General features: G+C 35.6%; 1 protein-coding gene across 3 annotated transcripts in view; it reads left to right on the top strand.

Moving 5' to 3' along the window:
- The window catches only part of Mmp16 (matrix metallopeptidase 16), a 256,760-nt gene that overhangs the window by 226,924 nt on the left and 23,451 nt on the right, over positions 1–6,385 (top strand). The gene's annotated exons all lie outside the window — the stretch shown is intronic.

Below are 6,385 nucleotides of genomic sequence, written 5' to 3'. Positions count from 1 at the left end.
AAAAAAAAAAAAAAACAAGAAAATTAAGATAGCCTTAGGCTGTTGGGAGGGTGTGCTCTATCTACCCAGCCTAAAGGGGAATGACAGGTACCTGGTAGAGCCTTTCCCTACCTCCAGGCTATTTCACAATGCATTCCTTCGGTTTCATAGGGATGGATTCTCCCCTTTTCTCCAGTTTTTCCAACAATGTGTACATTCAGCTAACTCTCAGATTTTTCTTCCAGCCACTATATTTAAATATACCTTTTGGATAACATGTTGCACTTGCAAAGAATTTTAAATAACTTAAAAACCCTAAAACTTTCTAATGTAAATTTCACCAAGGTGGATTTTGTTTATATTTTCTTATCACCCCTGTATTTTCGCCTCAGGAAACAATGCAGGTTGAATAGGTACTATGTAATAGACATTTTCATAAAATAATGCCTTTAAGTGCTAATTACATGTCAGTAGGAATTCCCGGAAGGGTGGCAATCACAGAGGCTGGCAGTACCTTCTGCTTCCAGCCACATATTCATGCTCAAGGAGTTAGCCAGTAATTACCTGGTGAGAATGGGCAGGAGGGCTAATTACTCAAAATTAATCATAGTCCTGGTCCTGTCCAACAAATATTCAAGGTAAGACCTGATGTGCTCAAATCATTATCATGAATTCAATGTGAAACAAAATTCATAAATAGTTAAGTTACAGGTACAAAAATATGGAACATAAAATACAGTATAAAATTTATGAATTTAAGGCCCAATATTCACATACTATTTATCATATTCTTGAAGGCTATATCTAATGTAAATGGCAAGAATTACAAATAAAAAGGATCCACATAGGAAAAAAATAAACTTAAAAGTCCTCTTTTCATAGACTAGTTTGGCCCTATGTAAGAATAAGATGCTGTCAACCAAAAAGTTTCTCAAATCAGTGAATGAATATAGTATGATTGCATAATTGTAGAAATAGCATTGTTTTTATAGGTCTAGAAGAATTAGGAGGGGATTGAAACTACTAAATATTTGCAAACTAACAACTTAGCCTGTATTAGCTTTATAGTATTTGGGAAAATCCTCAGTAAAAGGAAGGGATTAGGCAAACTCTTAGTATGCTGCAACCCAGTTCCCACAGTGCAATGTGAAGAAAGCCAGGACAACTGCTCTTCACATAGCCAATGTCACAGCAAGAAGGAAGAGCAGACTAAGTGAGAAGGAAGCCCACTGACCTCCTTCAGGAGGGAAATGCTTTCTTTACTTCACTGAAGAGTAAATATACCTCTTTACTAGGTTGAGGACTTCCTGCACTAAGATCCAAGACGCTCTATTATGCAAATACCTTTGCAAATACCTTTAACAACAAGGCAGGCAATGCTTAGTTTGGGGAGAGAGAGAGAGAGAGAGAGAGAGATCAATCGATCACTGGGAATTGTTTTCTACTACTAAATTAGCAAACATAAATAAATTTAAAAGCTACGTTATATGAAAGATTAATATTTCCAGAATCAGCTTCAAAACAGTATGTACCTCTGATATGTTATAAAACTTCACTCAACTAAAGTAAAGAAATCTTAAGTATCTTTTGTTCATAAGCAAAGCACTCTCTAGGATTGTAATGTGAAATATAGTCGTATTTAACTGCAGAGTGATTCTGAGCCACTCAAACTTTTGTAGGCTTCATTGTAGTATATCTAGTAACGGTTGAGCTAACTCTAAAATCTGTACACAAAAGAATTTATGCAAAAAGAGTCTTTGAGATCATCCTGTCAATTTGAGTCTTACCTTAAAATTAATGTTAAGGAGAGTGAGTCATTGTCATGAAGATAGAAAATTAGCTATCAGAGCAGCTCGCTCTGAAATAGACTCAAACACATATCTAAGAGTTTTCTGGGGGAATTTATTTGATGTATGGAAATTTTTCAGTAGGGGAAAACAAAGGCCCTGCCACCAAAGGCTGCCTGACTATCCATGCCCAGAGCAGGTAAACTAAGATGTGTACCTTATACTGTAGTTTAAAATCAATTCCCACTGGCCTCATGCTCCTTCTGAAAGCATTTGAGTCCTGTGAATATTCCAGAGAAATATTGGAGACATCTGTGACTTCGGTTCAGGAATTAGGAGGACAAAAATCATAATCTACAAAGAATTTCATTTTCTTCTTAAACATACATAAAGTGGAAGAGAGACCAGGATTTAGTGGTGTGTCCCCAGAATACACAGGAATTCTGAAAACTTAATTCTATAAAGCTCAATAAAATGAATAGAATATGGATAGTAATTCCACTAGGATTAATATATGGATGACAGATGAGAGCTGGGGGATGCAGGAAGGAATAGAGGCAAGCCTGTGGAAATCTTCAAGGAAAAATGTTGTCCATTATTTTAGTCATTGGCTATTTTGACATGTACAGTTATATGTACATATTAAACATGAAAACTTTACACACCGTATTTAAATACATGTTATTTACTATGCTGCGATATTTATACCAAACAAAGCTCTCGTGTAAAGGAGGAAACCTATCGATTTATGTATTCCAGAAATTCAAATATTGTGGGTCATAGGTATTAGAATTAATTCATTTATTCTTCCAGCACATGTTAAATATAAAAAACCACATAATACATTGCTCATTATAATTCAGTCCTAGATGAAGAGGTATAATGATAATAAAGTGGGGCTCCTAACATCACAGCTCCCACTCTCCTAGCAGCTTCCTGTGTTGCCTTAAGTTCTCCTATTATAACATTTAGTACAATGAGGAAGGAAGTGTTAATGGGGAGATAACTATTAACTGAAGCTATATTAAAAACAATGTATAACCTTAATTTAATAATATATCCTACTATCTTGAAATTATTTTAATGCATTCTCTAATAAGAATCTGTATTGGTAAGGAATATGAAATATGTCAGCAAAAACACTTTTGCATAATCTCACCATGTTATATTTAACTGTTATTGCTCTTCTATTTGTACTGATTTCCCAAGTATTATTTTTGCTTATTTTTAATGTTTGGTTATCAAGTTATATGTTCCTCAAAAGAGCCCTTGAGATTTTTGTGACATGAAGAAAGGCAGGAGTTGACCAAAATATTAAAGATTATTTTAAAATCCACTAAATCTTTAGATGTACAGTTCTTTCCAGAAACGAGAAACAGAGGAGGAGGAGGAGGACGTCGTCATGTCAATAGCTCACAGTCACCTAGTCTCTTAGCCACTAGCTCCTGTGGTGTTAACATTCATAGAACCACACACATTCATACACTTAGCCAATTAAAAAGAAGTCATTTCACAATGTCTCCGTTTAACTTTCTGAGGTGTTCTGCAGTGCTGCTGTGTACATGTGAGTGTGAACAGGGTAAGAGGGTGGATGTAAAACAGATCATTCACAGCATGTATTTGTTGTATGTAAAATGATTGGATTACATTCATGCTTATAATGTCTAGATAAAGCTTCTCCCCTTACTCCTCTACCATACATGGTGCAGCTCACACTGAGTGCTTCTCCTTTATTGGAGGTCATAAGGTGGCTACTTTAGTATGAAAGGATAAGAAATCCAAAATGCCATCAAGTATGCAGTCCCTTTGCTGCCAGAGAGAAAAGCAGGGAAAATCTACTGCACACATAATTGTGAAGAGCTGCCTCATACTCCTCTGGGACAGCTGATATCATAAAATCATATCTGGGAACATAAAGATGGCAGATGTTTACATTAAATTATAAGGCTTGTTGAGTGAATGCTTATGAGATAATAATATCAAAAATAATCTGTGTAGAAAATAGAACTGGTAACATTTCCCTCATTAAGAATGTGAACTTTAAAATGAAGAACATGCCACTGTCGAATCAAGCATTTTTGTGTCATATTCTGCCACTTAGTAACTTTAAGCACTATTTCTTAGCATGCTTGACAATTTTATTTCAAAATAAAAAAAATCACTTACAGAATGGCAACCAAGTATGTATCTGAAGACAGAGACTCGTAAATTTGAGAAGAAAAGTATTAAATATCAAATAAGAAGCAAATAAGAAAAATCAGAAGCTGCTAAAAAATAGATCAGAACAAACAATGGCCAAAGTTGCTTATCTCAAAATAGTTTCTGCTCCTTGCATTTCACTTCATTTTACATGAACCAGCAGTTATTTATGCTGCTCACAAATCATTGCTTCTGGAAGTTTTAGAAGGTCTAGCAAATTTAAGATCAAAGTAACTAGTTTCTTTAACAGGGCAATGGTTAAAAAAAATCTACTATAAGTACCTGAGAGCAATCACCAATTATTTGTCTATGAGTGATAATGAAAAATAAGGGTTGCAACAGATTTTCAGGATTCTCACTGCAAGCAAAGAATAAATACAGAGCATGTGAATCATGTTATTTAAATTATAAATATTTGTTGAATGGTAGCTTTTTAAAATTTTGTCAAGAAAATTTCATTTAAATGGAAGACTATAGTAAAAATGCTTAGTAACAACTATCTGACTTTAACTTAAAATATTAATTTACATGAATTAACTAAAGTAATTTATATATTAATTAGGTGTATTAATTAATAAATTTGATAATACGTGCCATATGAATGCTTTAATTCTCTTTGTTTTATTGGTCTTACTCAGGAGCATGTAATTACACAACAAAGTTTAATAGTTGATAACTAAAACTTTCCATTAATTTCATGTATTTAACCTTTAAGTATTCAATATATATATATATTTGGTTTTTCAAGACAGGGTTTCTCTGTGTAGCCTTGGCTATCCTGGAATTCACTCTGTAGACCAGGCTGGCCTCGAACTCAGAAATCTGCCTGCCTCTGCCTCCCAAGTGCTAAGATTAAAGGCATGTGCCACCACTGCCCGGCTTAAAATCTATAACCTTAAAATTATTTTTATTTTCATTTATAACTCAATCTGGCATTTTCTAACATCTATATTTTTTCAGTGTTTAAAATTTTTCATTTAAAACAAACTTTCACAGCATCCTTTTATTTATACTTCCTAGGAGCTACAGACACTAGGTTAGGCAGTCCTAAAGTTTGCCAGAAAGGCAAGGGTTAAACTTCTCAAGGGAAGATGCTTCCTTTTCTCATAGGAAATATTCTTCTGAAGGGAGATGGGAGCATCACACTCCAGTGACTGCAGCATCAGCAGAGCATTCAAACTTCTTTACTGACTTGTTAACGCTGCAGACTCTACAAAGACAAATCCTTCAAAGATATTTAGGGACTTTATGAACTTAGGTGTTTATTTATGAACTGCTGACATATAGATAAGAGAAATGAAACTCTATTATAAATAATGAGAAAATATAGATATGCAGTCTTAATGTTGATAGAAAGATCTATAAATACATAGAGTAAGTGGTAGGCAAGTTCAACAACACCATATGTGATAGTTTGCATATACTTGGCCCAGAGAGTAGCAATAATAGGAGGTGTAGCCTTGTTGGAGTAGGGGTTCCACTGTGGGCATGCACTATAACACCCTTATCCTAGCTGCCTGGGTGACAGTCTTCTAGCAGCCTTCGGATGAAGATGTAGAACTCTCAGCTCCTCTTATACCATGCCTGTCGGGACACTGCCATGCTCCTCACTGATGATGATAGTCTGAACCTCAGAACCTGTAAGCCAGCCCCAATTAAATGTTGTCCTTATAAGAGTTGCCTTGGTCTTGTCTGTAAAACATCATGGGTGCAGTAAACTCCTAACTATGACATTATATATGCATTTAAAATCTGGTTATTTCTACAACTCTGACTGAGTAGTGTCAGTTTTCATTAAACTTAGGAAGTCCTCCACATACTGACCTACCAATCATCTCAGAGCTTGTGTTTGATAGACTTGTCACTACTATTTAATTTCAAACCTGTTAAGTATTCCATTAACAAGGCTACAACAACCTAACCCCTCCCCAAAAAAAGTCTTTTTAACATTTAACCCCTTGAGGGTTTCTCAACAAATATGTATAGTGAACAGAAATTCAGCCAATAAATAATATGTGCTGAGTTTTATTTTGTATATTTTTATTTATCTTAACTAATTCATTAATTAATCAATTAATATATTTTACATCCTGACAGCATTTTCCCTCCTTCCTTTCCCCATGTACTCCTCCTCCCTTCTCCCTTTCTCTTCAGAAAAGGGGAGGTTTCCCATGGGTATCAACCAGCCTAGGAATATCAAGTTGCAGGAAGACTACACATCTTCTATTCCCACTAGACTAGGCGTGCACTTAGGGGAAAGGATCCAAAGGCAGGCAACAGAATCAGAGACAGCCCTGCCCCTGCTGTTAGGAGTCCCCCATGAAGACCATGCTGCGCCACTGTCACATAGACAGCCCCTGCTCCTGCTGTTAGGAGTCCCCCATGAAGACCACGCTGCGCCACTGTTACATAGATAGCCC

This window comes from Mastomys coucha, unplaced genomic scaffold, assembly GCF_008632895.1.
Source record: "Mastomys coucha isolate ucsf_1 unplaced genomic scaffold, UCSF_Mcou_1 pScaffold14, whole genome shotgun sequence".
Taxonomy (NCBI): Eukaryota; Metazoa; Chordata; class Mammalia; order Rodentia; family Muridae; genus Mastomys; species Mastomys coucha.
Note: the sequence above shows the minus strand (reverse complement) of the source record. Positions and strands in the feature narration are given on the sequence as shown.